At 34.5% G+C, this 20,151-nt stretch overlaps 1 protein-coding gene across 4 annotated transcripts in view; it reads left to right on the top strand.

The window, feature by feature from the left end:
• LOC126738818 (teneurin-a) overlaps window positions 1–20,151 on the top strand; it is a 1,182,227-nt gene that overhangs the window by 210,499 nt on the left and 951,577 nt on the right. Inside the window, exon 1 of one of the 4 annotated variants that reach the window (XM_050444264.1) lies at window positions 907–1,065. The exons of the other annotated variants lie outside the window; for them this stretch is intronic. The gene's annotated coding sequence lies outside the window, so the exon portion shown is untranslated. Of the gene's footprint in view, window positions 1–906; window positions 1,066–20,151 lie in introns of those variants that run through there. 4 annotated transcript variants of the gene reach the window in all.

The following is a 20,151-nucleotide window of genomic DNA, read 5'->3' on the forward strand; positions in this document are numbered from 1 at the left end:
AATATGCCATAAGAAAGGCTTAAAAACAAAAATTTGTAATCCTTCGCCCCTTAGGTTTTTAAAAAAAAATTAAAAAGTTTTTAAATTTTATCTTCTGATTAAAGTATAGATATATGTATGCCCTAAAAAACTATTCAACAAAAAGGAAAATAATTAAATTCTATTTACTTTTTAAGAGTAAAATTTTACAATTAACTAGGACGAAATCATTAAAATAGTTTCTTTTAAGAAGAAAATCTAATTCTATTTTACAAAAAACAGCAAAGCACAATTTTGTATTAAAGTTTTTTCACGTATGTATTTTTCTCGACTGTACTTTAAATATTTTATGAAATAAATGATTTACAACATATTCTAAATCATATATCTCTTTATGGTATATAAAGGTCTATAGTAACTCTAAATAACTTTAAGACATCGTAATAATTAACAAACAAATAAACAACATGATTTAGAGCCTAGATCTTTTAGAATAAAGGCTTTTCTAGATTGTTCAATACATCAAAATCTAATCTGAAATTGCCTTTATAATATATTTATTTCACCAGCTATAAGGAGTGTTTAGCTTTATTATCTACTACCCGTCCGGTTAAACAACAAACGCCCTGTTATTGAACACATTTCGTGGCACGCCATCCATACCCTGTCAATTCCTTAGTCCAAAACCTGATTATTAATTTAGGCTGAGCACTGAACAGCCAAATTGGTCTAAATTAACTGGCATATATCCCACCTTAAATCAAACAGACGTCTCTTTGTGACATCGTTAGTTCAATTCGTGTCGAAGGACCGGGTCAGTGCCGGGCGTAATTTTCCCAGGGAACTCGCTGGTTGCATACTAATGCGACATCTCGCGTCCGTAAACTTTATTGCCACTTAGCGGGACATTAATAGTGATTGTGAGTCCCTGAATCCCGTGTCGGTCCGGATTCTGAAACAGGGGCGCGAGTGTCCAGGGGGTGTTCCGCCTTAACCGGGGAAGGAAGAGGAGTAAGAGGCCCGAATTAAAAATAATTGATTACAATACGTCCTACGCTGCGTTGGAATTACGCACGTTTTTGGAAGGTGAGTTTCTTAGAACATTGAAAGACTAGAATTAATAAACAACAACTTTGTTTGTGTTCAACATGTGCACAGGGGCAAGAAGGATGTTTTGTTTACAGACATATTCACCGATTCTCTGTTGTCAAGTTTACACATATTTTCAAATAAGGAAATTTTCAGCTATATATCATAATAATGTTAATTTAACTTAATGGTGTTAGATTTTGGTTTTAAAATAAAAAGTAGAAATAGGTATACATTATTTTAAGCACAGAAATAATATCTTTCAAGCAAAAGAAAAATTAACATTCCTGTTTCCAAAATCGCTTTTAAAAAATGTGGAAAGGCCGCAAGCAAAAGCTGGTGTCTTGCGAAATGTCATCTCGTTAAACGTGTTTGTGTTTATATTTGGTATTTGTGAAGTTCTGTGATAACATCATATTAAGGAAGAAACGTCGTCATAAACAAAGAATAATAAAAACCTATTAAGAAATCTCTAATATTTATAAAATATTTAATGTCCATAAAAACGCTTTTTATTAGAAAACTTATTAGAAATTATAAAAAACGCATAAAGAGTTCATAAGTCACAGGCAAAGATTTCTTATTTCGGTGGAATCAACAATGCGATCGAGCAGCGTTGCGATGTTGCCTTTTTCTCCAATATACATAATCAGCTGCATTAATTTTACATTGAATTCTGACTTCTCTATGGAGTATCTTATCAAATGTTATTAAAGAAAATGCTTTATATATTATTAAGTCATAGATGTTGCAAGCAAATAAACTGCTCATAGTTCCACGGTAATACTAATTCTAGCCTTTCCATGTTCTAAGGTGAGTTTACCAATTATCACATTGGCTAACATGTTTTCACTAAGATGATTTTCTGCATTATAAAAAAAATATTTATGACGAGGATTTCTTTAAAAATGACTATTTTATTGGTGGAGAACATAATTTTAAATTTTTCATTTAGGTATCAGTAAAAAGATATATTTATTTTAAGGAAATAGGAATAGAAGCTTTCTATGTGATAAATATACTTCCAACAGGTAAGTCACCCAATTACAGGAAATACAAAAAATAAATAAGTCTTGATAAAGTTTATAAAAAAAATAAAAAAAAAAACGAAAAAGGAAAAAGAAACAAAAAATATTTTAACAAAATTACTTAATGACCTGACCCTAACCCAAACTATAAAATAAGTAAACACTAGAAAACAGTAATAGATCAATTAATCTTAATATTGCTGTCAAAGAATCATAGAAAATATCATATTGTGTATAATAAGAATTAAACAAATAACAGATATAATTTATTGACGCTCTAATTAGCCTATTAGTTTTAAGACGTTGACAATAAAAAGTTAAGGAACATCTTGCGTTTAACCTGGCAATTATGTACCTAATTTGATTAAGTAACTCGATACAATCAATTTTATTATTTAAGAGTTTGTATAAAAAGGTAATTCCTAATCTACGCCTATTAGTTTTTAAGGATACTATTCCAAACCCATATAATAAAAAATCATTGTAGTCCTCTAGTAGGATCAACACCATCCTCTTTGAAAGATAAATATTTCAAAAATTTGCGCTGCACAGACTCAAGCTTTATAATATCAACTCGGTAAATTGGATGCCAAAATGAGACAACTATTTTCCAATTTGGATCTAACAAAACTAAAGTAGAGAATTTTTAGTATGTTAGGGTTTGAAAATTTTTGCTATAGGGTCAATTGAGGTAAATGTAAACTGGGGTAATTGTAGACACAACAACATTTAGATTTAAAATTTGGCGCGAAGCTCACTATTCGAGTCGTGCCGATGTCGGGCGAACTCGGTTTCCCTCGAAATTTTACTCCTGTTTGTGCTCTTCTTGCATTAGTTGGCTGATGCAATTTGATGTGTTTGGTGATTTTATGTTGAATTTCGGCACTGAAGTTTTCGAATGCAAATCATCGAGGTAAGTTAGATATTTCATTTGGACATTGTTTGTTATACTATTGTGTCTATTTTAACGCCTAAATGTCTGTCGACAAATTTTATAATCACTAAAATAATTGAGTGTTTACATTTCCCCCTAATAAATTTGTTCTTGAGCGAAATGTATACACACTTTTGGGGTAATTGTAAACATAATAAAATTAGTGTCTAGCCGATAATTTATGTAAAATGAGTAATTTCTTTGTCTTATTGCAGTTTAAAGATGCCTCGTACTTATGTAAGGAAAAAAGCACCTTCTTATACAACTGAAGATGTTGCGAATGCCGTTGCAGATGTCCAAAATAAAAATAAAACGTATCGTGTAAGCAGAAACGTTCTATGGTGTTCCCAGATCAGTTATTTACCAAAGGATAGGAGGAAGAAAGACTCCATTAAATGGACGTTCCCAAGTTTTATCCTCAAATATCGAAAATGAAATAGTGAACTGTTTATTGGCACGTACTGCGATGGGTCTACCATGTGAGAAAGCAGAACTTAGACAACTGGTTGGAGAGTATGTTAATTTAAAAGGTTTAAGAACACCATTTAAAAATGGAGTACCGGGAGAATACTGGTACTACTCATTCATGAGAAGACATCCTGAACTGTCTCATAAGAAACCGCAACATTTGCAAAAACTGCGGAAGGATGCTAGAAAACCTGAGATCGTCTACCATTTTTTTGATGACCTGAAAAGAATCATTGATGAAAATAATTTAGATGATAAAGGAAGCTTTATTTTTAATGCTGACGAGTCAGGTTTTAATAATAATCCCTATTGTATTAGGGCAATTAGGTATTACGTATTAGGCGTAATAGGGAGAGAAAGGAAAGGCCCTGTACCGGATCTCTGGAGGCTCTGGAAGAGAGTCGACGACAGTCTTAGGATGTGTTTCTGCCGATGGAAAAGCACTTTCACCGCTCATCGTATTCAAGGGAGCTGGAGTTCAGGCTCGTTGGACTTCCAATAGCGCCTATCCAGGAACTCTATATGCGGCCTCCACTAATGGATGGATGGAGGAGCCGCAATTTTTCCAGTGGTTTACGACAGGGTTTATACCTTACATTAAAGGTTTAATAACTTCCCGAAACCTTCTAGATCAAGCACCTCTACTGCTGTATGATGGTCACAGCAGTCATATGAGCGTCAGAATTATTGAAGAGGCAATGCACAACAATATTATTTTGATAAAGTTTCCAAGCCATCTTACGGATAAGGTTCAGACAAGTGTGTCTTCGGACCCTTAAAGGTGAACTGGAATAAACAATTGGTGAAGTTTGGTAAGGAACAAATGGGACGAGGGTGTGGACGGCTAACTATGAAAAAATTTACCGAATTACTTGGCATTACTTGGCAAGACTCTATGGTTTCTAGCAATATTTTATCTGGATTTAAAAATACTGGCGTATACCCAGTTAATCGAAACAAATTCCCACAAAATGAATTTACACCAGAAGACTTGGCCAAATACGAAGCTACCCTCAAAGCTCGGAAATCTGTAACATCCGATGCTATTATTATCCAACCAGTATACTCTAAATCAACTGTTGTTGCAATTTCTGAACCAAGCCCACTTCTACCCACGGTCGACGATCAAATGCCTTCAACTTCATCATGTTGTAGTCAACATCATTCAGTGTCATCAGCTGAAAGCCGATAGCAGCCTTCTACATCTTCAACTGACTACCAAAAGTTATTAGTGACCCATAGTCCACAACTATCGACATCATCGTCTATCACTAAATCGACAGAAATTACCAAAATTTTCTTGCCACTTAGCCGCCGTGAAGATATTGTTGAAGAGAAAAAACAAGTCATACCGAGATTAAAGCAACAAAGATATAGAGAGGTGTTAACAACCAACCAAGTCTTGGAAAGACTAAGAGAAGCAGAAGAAAAGAAGAAAAATAAAGGAAAAAAAGGCTAATCCGAAAACGGACAACAAAAGTTAGAGCCGAAATTGAAAAAAATGATAAGTGAACCAGTTGCAGATTCGGAAAGTTCTGATGGAGAAATAAGTCTAGGTGATACTGATGATGAAATAGATTGGGCAGAACCGGAAAAACAAGATATAGAGCTTAAAACAGTCGATAGTTCAAACTTGTCCACAGGGAAATTTATTCTTGTGCAGTTCAAAGGTGGAAAGAGAAAGACTACTCTTTTTAAATATGTGTGTTTAATTAAAGCTGTGGATGAAAAATTAATGGAAATAAAAGTGACTGGTCTTAAATCCTGTGATGCATCAAAAATGCTTTTCAAAATTGTTGAAACTGATGTCAGTTAAAAACCTTGAATCAAATCATTGGTGTGCTTCCCGATCCTGGCATTCAAATGAAGGCAGAGAGAATACTATACAACTTTCCAGCAATAGTGCCTGTTTATGAGCAAAACTAATTTTTTATACCTATAATATTATTATAATTACATACTTAGAATAAATTTCTTTTATTAGCGTTCTCAAAAATAGTTTAGTTTTAGTTAAAATAAACAGAAGTGTTGGAAAATATTGATGTTTATCTCGATTTTTCATTTATATTGCAAGCAAAACCTTTAAGGTCACATTATTTTGGGGTAAATGTAAACACGACTTATATCAAAAAATATTTTGCTACACAGCGACTTATATAGTTCGTTTACATTTGCCCCAGGTTTTTTTCTGGTAGAGTAAATGTGTCAAGAGATGCTTGTTTATAATTACCCCCAAAGACTAGGGGCAAATGTAAACGGACAAGCATGTTGAATACATTTTTTTATCTTAATGTGACTTGTAATTACAGAAAACCACTAGTAATTATCAAAGAAGATACTATGAGCTATGTGACTGCTAATTTACATATACATAACATAATGCGTAATGTCTACAAAAATCGTTTAACAAGTCAAAACATTAAATATCGTCCACAATTACCCCAATTGACCCTAGCAAATAATAAATTTCAAAGATTTAATTCGATGTGAGGACAAAAAGTGACTTTTTGTAAAGACAGAAATAAAATGACAAAAAACATTTGTTTAAAGGAGAGTAGTTTATGACTAGCAAATCTTCAGATCGATTGGTACAACTTCAAATTCAAGAGATTAATCATCGAACTACATAATTGCCTTACTACTGCTTTCTGTTAACTTTTATATTGTTTTTCCAGTTTAAACTCTACGTAAGTGTAATTATTCTCAAACTCTTTTTCTTTTACTTTAGAGTAATATTTGTTAGACGAGAAATCAATAAATACTCAGGGATTGAAACTCGTTATTTTTCTTTATTTTTGCTAAAATTCTGTTGACATTATATTATGAAAAAGGTTATAGATTATATCACGTTATCACAACAAAACAAAATTAACCATTTCTGATGCATTGGAATTATTAGATAAATTAAATAAGTATTTTGTTAGTACTTCAAAAAATCCTTTTAATCCTGATTCGGACTTTACTCCTATAATAATAATTGGTTGACAGAATCTGTCCTTAAGTTGTCCCTCGTTACGGAAAATATTGAGACCGCTTACACACATCCTAAACCTTTGTATCGAAAAATCATATTTTCCTCTTAAATGGAAAGGATCTAATGTGCTACGTCTAAAAGTTTGTAATCCAAACGACTTTGGAAACTTACATTCCATTTCTATATTACCTAATAACTATTTCTAAAGTTTTTGAAAAAATTATTAAAACCCACATTTTTAAATATTTATATTTAAATGGATTATTGTCGGAAAAACAATCAGCTTTTAGAAAAAATCATAGCTGTGAAACGGCGTTGGCTTATGTAACTGATGATATCGTTAAGGGTATGAACGAAATATTAATAAATGTATTAGGTGTGTTGGTTTTTACTAAGGCATTTGATATGGTAAACTATGATATTCTAACATCTATTTTACACTATTTTGGTTATAGTGAGGGATCCATTAAATTTATTACTTTGTTTTTTATTATTAGAACAAAACCGCTTTCTCTGGATTCGGTAGTGAAAGCCTTAGAATATATAAGCATATTATTTTTAACAAGTATAAAAAGTTAGAATTACTTATTTAGCATTAATACTGTTATATCTATATAGAAATTATCTAAATCAAGATACAATCTGCAGATGCTGTAAACGACCCATATCTAGATTTCGTATAATCTAGGACAATAGATTCAAAATTTTTGTGTTCGATTTATTTATATTTGCCATGTGGCAGCGAAAACATCTACCACATAGATTTAAAGACTATACCTGGCTTTCAGTGTTTAATAGCAGGTTTAGCCTATTTTTTATATAACCTAATTAAAAATAAATTTCCTAAATATCTAAATAAAAAAATAGTTAATTCTACTTATATATAAATTAAATATAAAAGGAGACATATTCTGAAAATCTCCAAGCATAGTATGTAAATATTTAAAAAAAGTTTAGCAACTCCTCCAAGTAGTACAATTAAAAAGTATGAATTCTGTTTTCGATTAGTATATGGCATTTATACTCTTTGAACTAGTTTATATACATATAAACACATAGTTATATTAAGTAAGTGTGATATGTAGACTCTATCGAAAGCTTTATGATACTTGGTACTGGCTTTGGCACCGGCTCCGACACGTAGCACAGTGGAAACCGAACAAATAGAGCAAGAAATTTGTGGGCAGTTTGTTGCTCAAATTGAAAGTTAAATAGACCTCAGATTCGACAATCTTGGATCTCAGCTGGAAGTGACTAACGGCTCAATAGAGACCCTTGTGAGGGCTACCGAAACCAACAAAAAGGCAATCATTGTTTTGGAGGTCGAGGTGGCATCAACAGGTCATCTATTGCAGCAAAAAGCCAAGAAGAATACGTTGCGTTTTAATAGTATTTCATATAAAAACAATGAAACATTACATTCAGTAGTGACTAATTTAATTAGTGACACCATTAATGTTGAGTGTAACGAATCAGATATTGACTTTATATTCTGCTTAAAAGGAACTGAAAATATGTGTGGATCCGTCATAGTTGGCTTTTTGCGACAAGATCTAAAGTCACAGATCCTTTCTCATGAAAGTAAATAAAAAGTAAAGTAAAATTTATATTTATCGTGACAATAATAAGATGTGTGTCAACAAAGTTACAGATCTTTAATCATTTCCATTATATTCTAATTCTCTTTCGCGCATGTGCTAAATTTTTAAACTATGTATATCATTACTGAAATCCCTAAATGTTTTTTTTTGCTGTAGGAGTATTTAAATTTCTACAGCTGTATACATAGATTAGGATGGTAAAGAATATAGATTTCTGTTTTGTATATGGGTTATCTTCAGGTATCTATTTGTTTAAAAACAAAGATTCACGATGTCTTGTTTCCTTTTTTTACTGCTGATCTTAATTAAGGTGCAGATGTGCATAATGGATATTTTTTAAAATTTGCCAATGGAAGACCTAACAAGAAAGAGGTAACTGGAGTAGGTTAAAAATATGTGTTATGAAAAGCAATTTATTTACGATTTGTTTTTTTTTTAATTAGATCAGTTGGTACAGGCTTTGATTTGTTTTCTGATTTTCTATTAAATTATACGGTTGTCGGAGTCTGTGTGACTTGGTTATCTGAAAATATTGCTGATGGTTTTATTAGTATTCCTGGGTATAGTATACTTCGCTGTGAAAGACAGGCTAGAGGCGGGGGACATTTTTGATATTGTAGTATATGCCGCCGCATGGCAGTGTGCTTATGGCCATTGATACTTTAAATCAATATATTTCTTCTTATCTCTCATAGCACGATGCCATAATTTTTGGAGGCGATCTAAATATAAATTGTACTTCTTTTTCACATAGTTTCAAACTTTTTAGCATTTTTTTGGACAAGTATAATTGAGTGCAAATGGTCACATTCCCCACCCGAATACATAATAACGTCGTGACTCTGTTGGATGTCATAGTTAGCTCAGATAGTTCCCTGGTGGATTACCATGCTACCATACCTATGGATGACTACTCACTTACGGAGTGTGTCTTAAGACCCGCTCCTAAATTTTGTACATTTAGAAACTTCAAAAAACAAAAAAAAATATTTTTAGCTATTTTCCAGGGATTATACATTAGATACAGTTGGTAATATAGTAGAGTTTTGAAATACTATTATTTTACGGTTTTGATACACATGCTCCTATTACTATTGTCAGGACAACAAAAGCGCCTGCGCCTTGGCTCACTGCAAAGCTGAAGTTAATGATACGATTAAAAAATAATGGATAAAGCACTTCTAAAATTTAAACAATCTAAATCAGAATTATGTTGAAATTAATACAAGGACCTTAAAAACTTTGCAAATACGACTGTCTGACAAGAAAAAAATCCTATCTCAACTATAAATTTAAAACAAACCTTAAGGACTTTTGGAAAACTTTAAAATACTTAAATAGTGAATCAGATACAACTTCGGTAAATTATTTTAATAACTTTAAACCCATTTAACTAACTAAGTAACTAATTTACTATTTCTATTATAACATAATACCTATAACAAAATTAATGCCTCTTAAAATATTATCGACAATAAATATGCCAATAATTTCGACCCTAGTATACCTTTATTTAAATTCACTGAAGTTTTACCAGAACTGCCCTTGAAAACCGTTTATAGTATTAAATCAGGGTCTACTAGGTACGATAATATAAGTTTAAAAATCCCTACCATTCTTATTCCTCAATTCCTTGATATATTTACTTTTATTATAAATAAATATCTGCTGGCTGCTCAATTTCCTAGGCAGTGGAAGCTTTCAAACATAATTCCAATCCAAAAAATTACTAGCACTACTAAAATGTCACACTATAGACCTATAAGTATTTTATCAATAGCATCAAAAGTAAAAACAAAAATTGTTAAACTATACCTGAATACTAAATGAATACCTAAATAAATATTCTCTACTACCGCCTGCCTATACAGTCAGAGGTTGTCGAACAAATCACAGTGCGAGAACAGCACTTGCTAAGGTCATTGATGATATTTTAAGGGCTACTGACAAAAATCTTAAAACCTGCTTGATGTTACCAAGGCCCTTGAGCATGACCACTATGTAACAAAGTAAAATTTTATTGGCTTGAATGAGCCATTATGACGCACTTCACATTTATGAGGCGATGAATCTATAAATTTTTTCAAAAGTTATTTCTCAATTCGTTCTCAGCGTGTAACTTTCATTGGCAATATATCACAATTACACAAGGTAGTGCCTTGTGTTCCTTGCTTTTTTTATATACATTTAATTTTCATTCTTTTTTGAAATATTGCTCTATACACCAATACGCTGATGACAGCCAAATTTATGTTTCATTTCAAAAAAAAAACTATTTAAATGCGCCCCTTCAAATTAATCATAACCTTAATGTTAGTTCAAACATATGTACTATAAATATTGGGTTTTGGACCAGCGAAAGACTACATATCTTTTACTAATGATTTTGTTATTACCCTAAATAATTCCACCCTTAAATTTAAGGAATGTGGAAAACTCTAGGTCTCTTCATTGACTTTAACCTTAGGTTTGCTTCCCATGTAACTAAGCTAGTGCAATCTTCTTACTGTTAACTGAAGAATCTATATATTAAGAAAATATCCTAAATAAATATATAAAGAATATTAAGATATGTGCAGTCAAAAGTACCCGATCTATCAAAACGGCCTGCTACTTTTGTATAGTTTTCAGACGTAAACAAATGATCAATGGTGCTTAAAAATCGTAAATTTTTAAAATCGACGCCGAATATTACAATCAAGAAAGATCTCTAAAAAGTGCGACAAAATTTGCTTTATTCCGCTGTAAATAAGTTTAGTGCAAAAAGTGCGTGGTGCCTTAATAGCAGTGTTTATGTAAAAAACAATCCGGGTGGAATTCATAGAGTGGACAACCCTGATCACCTCAGTCAAATCGCAGTTTAACGGTCATACTTGTCTTTAATTTTAAGACTGTATTTTCTTTTCTCTCTTAGCAATACGTGAACATAAGGATGGGACAGTATAATTATTATTTTTTCAGTATGATTTTCAGTATGTTTTTTTTATTGCATGAAAAGATTTGCTTAATGGTTTAGTATAGTGTTGACTGATAAGACTTTTCTCCTAGACTAATTTTTATTATTCTTATTGTTAAGCCATATTTTTTAAAGTAATAATTCTAGTTTTCAATAATCTATTCTATAATGTAAGTAAAACTTGTTTTTAAGAAAAAGCCACAAATTAAACAATAGTATGCATGCACGGGTTGTATGTATAAGAATTTTTTGCTCTCTAGTAACTCTTTAGTATCTATTTTTAAAGCTCCTTTTTATTCTCTTTTCTTTTATTTCTCCTATTTATTTTCTTCTTACTATGACTTCCTTGACACATATAAATGCACGTTTCTTACCTAATAAATTTGATATATTCAGAGATTACCTCAAACTTACTCGCACACAACTATAGTGTCATCGGGGTCTCTGAAACATGGCTACATTGTAATATAAGTGATCATCTAATTAGTTTACCAGACTATAATTTTGTGAGGCAGAACAGAAATTGTAGGGGTGGTGGCGTAGGCTTATCCATAAAGAAAAATATCAAATACTCTATTGTACTACGAAAGAAAGTACCGAATTTATTGAGCACATCTGAGTTAAGTTATTCTTGGATGATAAAATCTTCGAGAGAAAAGAAAAAAAAATTATGAGGAAATATTGTCAGAATTATTTTCAAGCAATGATGCACTCTCTGGGGATTTTAATATTGACATGGGAAAAAATGGGCAACAAATTCAGTAAACCTTTACAAAATATTACTAACGTATTTGATTTAAAACAACTTATCTCAGAGCCCAAAAGAATAAATAATTATAGCTCACCTACCATTGATTTAATATTTTATAATCAGGATAATATCATAGATGTTGGCACTAAAGACTTACAGTTTTTGACGGTGGTAGACAATGGTACAGTGAAAACATCTTGTCGGACTTGCATTGTCTTATTTATTTATTGTAACACGACGTTTCGGTTGGTAAGTATCTCCAACCGTTATCAAGTGTAAACTGACAGCAAACTACTATTCTATAGGCTTATATACTAGATGTGTGCAGCGATGTGGAAGGGGAGGGAAGGGAGGGAAAGTCATCCGTGAAAAAGAGTTGGAGGGGGGGAAGGACACGCGTCTCTCTAGATCCTACACTGTCCTGAGAGTAGAGGCTTCCAGATGTTGGGTATATCGACGCTTGGCTGGCTAAAGATCCTCTGATTCTGTGAAATGAAAGCTGCCTCTACGAACTTCCTCTTCCGCCAGTGCTGTTCCTTGTGCAGAATCTTGGCTTCTGACCAATGGATATTGTGTCCATTATGCCACGCGTGCTCTGCTATCCCGGATTTGGAAACCTCTCCTCTTTGGGTCCAGCTGCGATGTTCCTTCGCTCTGATTTCTAGGGGGCGCTTCGTTTCACCTATGTATGAGTCACCGCACTCACATGGGATCCGGTAGACGCAATTTTTGGTATCCACTATGCCATCTGGTTTGGTCTTTGAAACCACGCTTCTGATAGTGGTGCTAGATCTAAAGGCAGTTCTAATATTGTACTTGCTGGCAATGCGTCGGATTTGTTCCGATGTACCCCTAATGTAAGGTATGGGTAGAAGTCTGGTTGTCGTGGTGGCCTCGTCTCTGATTTGATTTGGACGCGTCCTTTGGATGGTCCTACTTATTAGCTTCTTTGGATATCCATTCTGTTGTAGGTCTTTGTAGATGGTATCCACTTCAGTCTTGAGATCCTCGTCGTTTCTACAGATGGTTCGAGCTCTATTGTAGAGGGATCTTATGATGCCTACTTTGGTGGTTGCAGGATGGTTGGACTCATAGTGCAGATACTGGCCCGTGAGTGTTGGTTTTCTATAAACTGAAGTTCGTAGATTTCCGCCGACCTTTTTAACGAGAACATCTAGAAAAGGTAGAGCTGAGTCCTTTTCTGTCTCCATCGTGAACTTGATTGTTGGTCTGAAACTGTTGAGGTGAAGCAGAAACTCCTGAAGTGCTTTTTCCTCTTTGTCCCAGATGATGAAGGTGTCGTCCACATATCGAAGCCAGAGCTTCGGTTTGCACCGGGAGGCATCTATTGCATGTTCCTCAAACCATTCCATGAAGATGTTTGCTATTACTGGGGAAAGAGATGAACCCATCGGAAGTCCTTCGTCTTGGGCGTAGAATCTATCCTTGACCTGAAAGTAAGAATTACGAAGACAGATCTCTAAAAGTTCTATCACCCCGTCCAGAGGCATCCGACGCATTGCCAGCAAGTACAATATTAGAACTGCCTTTAGATCTAGCACCACTATCAGAAGCGTGGTTTCAAAGACCAAACCAGATGGCATAGTGGATACCAAAAATTGCGTCTACCGGATCCCATGTGAGTGCGGTGACTCATACATAGGTGAAACGAAGCGCCCCCTAGAAATCAGAGCGAAGGAACATCGCAGCTGGACCCAAAGAGGAGAGGTGTCCAAATCCGGGATAGCAGAGCACGCGTGGCATAATGGACACAATATCCATTGGTCAGAAGCCAAGATTCTGCACAAGGAACAGCACTGGCGGAAGAGGAAGTTCGTAGAGGCAGCTTTCATTTCACAGAATCAGAGGATCTTTAGCCAGCCAAGCGTCGATATACCCAACATCTGGAAGCCTCTACTCTCAGGACAGTGTAGGATCTAGAGAGACGCGTGTCCTTCCCCCCCTCCAACTCTTTTTCACGGATGACTTTCCCTCCCTTCCCTCCCCTTCCACATCGCTGCACACATCTAGTATATAAGCCTATAGAATAGTAGTTTGCTGTCAGTTTACACTTGATAACGGTTGGAGATACTTACCAACCGAAACGTCGTGTTACAATAAATAAATAAGACAATGCAAGTCCGACAAGAAGTTTTCACTGTACCATTGTCTACCACCTTCAAAAACAGATTGGATAACCGGTACGGACCCGGAACCCAAGGAGGAGGAACACATCAGCTTCCTGCGAGAGACAAGAGACGCCAATGTCATTCCTACTGGTCTACGTCTCAAAACCGCTATACCAGGTAGAAGATCAGAACGTATTCTTGAACGTGCTAGTATGGAGCTGCTGCGATCTAAACTTAGCTACCACCGTTGGAAGAAAGCAAAAATAGAAATCGAATGCATTCAGCGATTCGAAGAAATCAAAGAAGTTACATTGGAGGAAGACTATCAACCAATCTTTGACAAAATAGACTTCACTTGCCAAAAACTAAGAGAAAAGCTAAGAGCAAGCCACCTTTCAAAACTCCAAAACCTTAAATCCAGACGAACCAACAGGACTCAACCAGCACCAACCTCTAACCTCCCCGCCACCATCATTAATGTGTCAAAAAGAACCCTTACCGATGCTGAACAGAAGGTGTTAAACAGAGGACTAAACTTCGCTATATCCTCAAAACCATCTTTTATAGACATAGTGTCCTCAGTAGAATCAATCCACCTACCACGTCCTGAGGCCGATGAATTTCCACACGAGGTAAGGGTTGCTCTAGACTCACTTAAAAAACAGAAACCTTTGCAGAACATTAGCAAAGAAGAGGAAACAGCTCTCAGGAACCTCAGAAGTGAAAAGAACATCAAAATTCTTCCTGCAGATAAGGGCAATGCAACTGTGATTATGGACCTGGAAACCTAAGAAAACAAGGTTGAGGAAGTTTTGAACAAAGGCGAATACAGGCTACTATCTAAGGATCCGACGACAACCATAGAAGGTCGAATTTACAGAGCACTTAAAAAGTACTCCTCAACATTGTCGGATGCGGTACGCTTTAGGCTGACACCACATTATAGCAAACCTCCACACCTATACGGACTACCCAAGATTCATAAGGAGCAAATGCCTCTGCGGCCCATCACGAGCTCTAGAAATTCGCCGACATCAGAACTCTCGAAATTCCTTTTGAAGATCATTAGACCGATCCAGGGAAATGCAGCGTCTTTCGTGCGAAACTCTGCCCACTTTGTAGACCTTCTTGGAAAGATCGAAGTCGAGACCAATGACAGATTGGTGAGTTTTGATGTCGAAAGTCTCTACACCAATGTACCCATAGGAGAGTCTCTTAACATCATCCGAGACAAACTAAGCAAGGATGCAGCTTTCTCAACTCGGACCACACTGCCTCTGGACGGGGTGATGGAACTTTTAGAGATCTGTCTTCGTAATTCTTACTTTCAGGTCAAGGATAGATTCTACGCCCAAGACGAAGGACTTCTGATGGGTTCATCTCTTTCCCCAGTAATAGCAAACATCTTCATGGAATGGTTTGAGGAACATGCAATAGATGCCTCCCGGTGCAAACCGAAGCTCTGGCTTCGATATGTGGACGACACCTTCATCATCTGGGACAAAGAGGAAAAAGCACTTCAGGAGTTTCTGCTTCACCTCAACAGTTTCAGACCAACAATCAAGTTCACGATGGAGACAGAAAAGGACTCAGCTCTACCTTTTCTAGATGTTCTCGTTAAAAAGGTCGGCGGAAATCTACGAACTTCAGTTTATAGAAAACCAACACACACGGGCCAGTATCTGCACTATGAGTCCAACCATCCTGCAACCACCAAAGTAGGCATCATAAGATCCCTCTACAATAGAGCTCGAACCATCTGTAGAAACGACGAGGATCTCAAGACTGAAGTGGATACCATCTACAAAGACCTACAACAGAATGGATATCCAAAGAAGCTAATAAGTAGGACCATCCAAAGGACGCGTCCAAATCAAATCAGAGACGAGGCCACCACGACAACCAGACTTCTACCCATACCTTACATTAGGGGTACATCAGAACAAATCCGACGCATTGCCAGCAAGTACAATATTAGAACTGCCTTTAGATCTAGCACCACTATCAGAAGCGTGGTTTCAAAGACCAAACCAGATGGCATAGTGGATACCAAAAATTGCGTCTACCGGATCCCATGTGAGTGCGGTGACTCATACATAGGTGAAACGAAGCGCCCCCTAGAAATCAGAGCGAAGGAACATCGCAGCTGGACCCAAAGAGGAGAGGTTTCCAAATCCGGGATAGCAGAGCACGCGTGGCATAATGGACACAATATCCATTGGTCAGAAGCCAAGATTCTGCACAAGGAACAGCACTGGCGGAAGAGGAAGTTCGTAGAGGCAGCTTTCATTTCACAGAATCAGAGGATCTTTAGCCAGCCAAGCGTCGATATACCCAACATCTGGAAGCCTCTACTCTCAGGACAGTGTAGGATCTAGAGAGACGCGTGTCATTCCCCCCCTCCAACTCTTTTTCACGGATGACTTTCCCTCCCTTCCCTCCCCTTCCACATCGCTGCACACATCTAGTATATAAGCCTATAGAATAGTAGTTTGCTGTCAGTTTACACTTGATACGGTTGGAGATACTTACCAACCGAAACGTCGTGTTACAATAAATAAATAAGACAATGCAAGTCCGACAAGATGTTTTCAAAGACTTACAGATCATAACCTAATCTTTTGTAATATTCAAACAAAAAAAAATGTAAAACCATTATATAGTTTTAAATTTGGACGTCTTAACCTAATTAAATATGACCTTGAAAACATTTCCTGAAACATTTTTTATGAACTAAATAACGCCAAAAGGTAAATTTTCTAACTTTAAGTTTATTAAGATTGTTTGATAAGCATGCCTCTCTCACCAGTGTCAATGGCAAAACCAAACCATACTCACCATGGATTACAGATAATATTAATCTTAATATAAAACTTCCCAATAAAGCTCTTAATAGATTCCGAGCCACTAAAAACCCCAATCCCTGGGTTTACTATAAAAAACTTCGTAATTATACAACATCGGCCATAAGAGCTGAAAAAAAAGCTTATCTGAATAGCGTCTTTAAGCAAGGTACCACTTAGCGGAAATGGCAAGAACTTAAAAAATAAACATACTTAAAAATAGATCCAACCATATTCCAGAACATCTGTCGAACGTTCATGAATTAAATAATAAAGTTTTTTTCGTCGATGAACACCAATAATCAAAACATACATAATGAAACATTTTTATTCTATCTAAATAAGAAGTTCAATATTACAAATTCTATTTCAATTTTCTTTTATTTCTGTGGCAGATAGCGATATATTAAAAGTAGTTTATAACCTAAAATCAAATGCAATTGGCCAAGATAAATTAAATTTAAATCTTATTTTATATTGTTTGTCCATTTTTAGTTTCTCATATTATACATCTTGTAAACTTTTGCTTCATATTAGGTACATTTCCAGAATCATGGAAGCAAGCCAAAGTCAGCCCATTGTGCAAATGTAACAACCCTAAGGAATTTAGCGACCATCGATCAATCTCAATCCTTCCTTGCTTATCCAAGATTTTAGAAAAAGCCATTTGGCACTTTTGTAAATTCTAACAATATTTTACCCGTTAAACAATCCGGAACAGGGGCATAGTTGTGAGACAACTTTGCTGAGGTCACTGATTCAATATTTAAATCATTAGATTTGAAAAATGCATCTGTTCTTATTATGCTAGACTACTCTAAAGTATTTGACACTTTAAACCTTGAACAGTTGGCAGTACTACAGTATATTGGGTTGTCTGACATAGCATTAAGACTAGTTTAATCATATTTAACAGATATGGTTTGGATAGGTGACTCTGTTTCAAGTAGTGTAAAAATAACAGCTGGTGTTCCTTAAGGAACCATTCTGAGCCCTCTCTTATATTCTATTTACACTTGTAACATTTACAAATATCTTCAATACTGTAATCACCATATGTATGCTAATGATACCTAATTAATTTACAGCTTCACTATTCCTGGTACTGAGGAAGCCAATTTGAAAATAAATAGTGACCTTCAGTATTTATACTAATAGTCGACAAATATGTAGCTTAGACTTAATCCAGCCAAATCTGTAGCAATTGTCTTTGCTAGTAACATTCACCGAACAAATATAGTTGTTGATATACACTTAAAAATAGGAACTGAAAAGATAACAATTAAAGCTAGTGCAAAAAGCTTGGGTATAATAATAGATCATAAATAACGATTTAAAGAACACATCACTAGAAAACTTAAAATAGCCTATTTAACCCTAAAAAGACTTTATTCACACATATATTATTTAAATCAAACAACAAAAAAAACATTATGCGAATCCTTAGTCTTATCTCACTTTAACTTTTAAGATCCAATTTATGGCCGATGCCTTGATAAAGAAACAAAACGTCGAATTCAAGTTCTTCAAAACTCCTGTCTAAGATTTATTTCAGGTATACAACAGCAAAGTATATTGCTACAACTTAAATATCCCTAAGGGACGCCTTATTTATTTCAAAATTATAGAATATCTAAATATCGAATTAAATTGGAAGTGATCCAGAGAAAAAGCCGCACGGTATTATTTTTCCCCTGTATAAAATTGTCATAAATGAATTAAGCTTTTAATAATAAATTTACCGAGATCATTTAACAAGATAATCACATCAATAGAATATAAGGGGAACAACTTGTAGACAAATTAAGCTGGCATTTCATCGCTTATAAAGATTAATATTTTTGAAATACTCTACTGCATCTGTACTGCGTCAGAACGGCAGCTAAGGGTAAATTGCCCTGCGAGATAAAAATTTGAATAGAACGCGGCGAAGACCCTTATGAAGCAGAATAAAAAAATTAGCTTTAATTTTTAACACTTTAAGTTGCGAGAATGATAATTGACTAATATTTCATGAACAAAGATGTTATGTGATTTGACTAAATTTATTATTAAAATTACTTATCGCCAAGTTCAATTGCTCCTGTGCAATTAAATTCGGCAACGTAGACCCACATGTTGAGAGAATCGGCAAAACTAGTGCTTGCACACTAGAGATTATAAAAAAATAATGCTTTAAAAATATAGGACAGGTGCTAGTTGTTTTTGTTTTACAACTTACAATACATATTACATGGTGCTTAATATATTAATATAAAATTTTTGCATAGACTTTTAATTACATACAAAATATAGAGGTATGACTATATCTAAGAAATTATGTGCATATAAATATTAATATTTAGTCAAACTAATTAAAGATAGCAACAATTTTCAAATAACATCCGATTTTCTTTTCCGTTTTTGGGAAATCTCTGAATGAAAAATTATTATTACAGCATTTTATTGTTCTAAAAATAAACAAGTTTACAGTAAAATATATTACAGGAAATTTGATTTTGGAACAAAAGACTTTTTATTCAGAATTTCTCCTAAAAGAAAAAGGCTGTTTAATTTTTATCCCCTTTAAAAAACATTTGTAGTAACGCTCTAGGCTCCTAAATAAAAATTCGGGCGTCATTAACATATTTCATAATTGCTGTAAATTTAATTTGGGTGGTTGAATTTTTAGTTGAGCTCAAGAATGACTCTTCTAGTCTTGAAGCTTTTAAATCACAAACCTCAACATCATTTAGATATTTTCAATTGTGGCTCATTAATTTCGAACTTTCTTTACAGATATTTGAGTAGTGTGCCAAATCTTAGTTTTCATTAGTTTTGGCTTTTAATAAAGTGAACATTTCTTCCTCTCTAGAGTCAATCAGCTAGTTAAGGAATTAAGAGTTAGTCAACTCTTAGTTAGTAATTTAAGGAATTTTCAATAATAAGTTGTTCAATTTTGGTAAGTAACAAGTTTTCATGAATAAAGTAGCTTGAAACATTGAATACACTAGAATAAACATTGGTTGCTTTGGATTGAGCGCAACATCTACACAGGGGGCAGAGGGGATATTTTGCTGATAAACATGCCAGTTGTCCATGTTGCCAGTGATTATTCAATTTTAACAGAAAAAAATAAAGTAATTAAATAAAATTATTATCATTTGTAGAAACTGAGTTGCATTTTATATTATAAAATAAGAGAAAGAGTGAAACTCGTTTAGTAATCAAAACTATTTTGTACTATATTTACACTAAACACTAATTATAATTAATATTTTTCATTTTGATTGTTTAAATCACCAAATTTCCCCATACAGCGGCAACCCTGTAGATTTTGCCCAGAAATATTCTTGCGATAAAGGTACTTGGCAACTGTGCTCGTTGTTTACTTTCGAATGGGGCACCTTTTGTAAAGTA

This window comes from Anthonomus grandis, chromosome 7 (assembly GCF_022605725.1).
Source record: "Anthonomus grandis grandis chromosome 7, icAntGran1.3, whole genome shotgun sequence".
Lineage (NCBI taxonomy): Eukaryota > Metazoa > Arthropoda > Insecta > Coleoptera > Curculionidae > Anthonomus > Anthonomus grandis.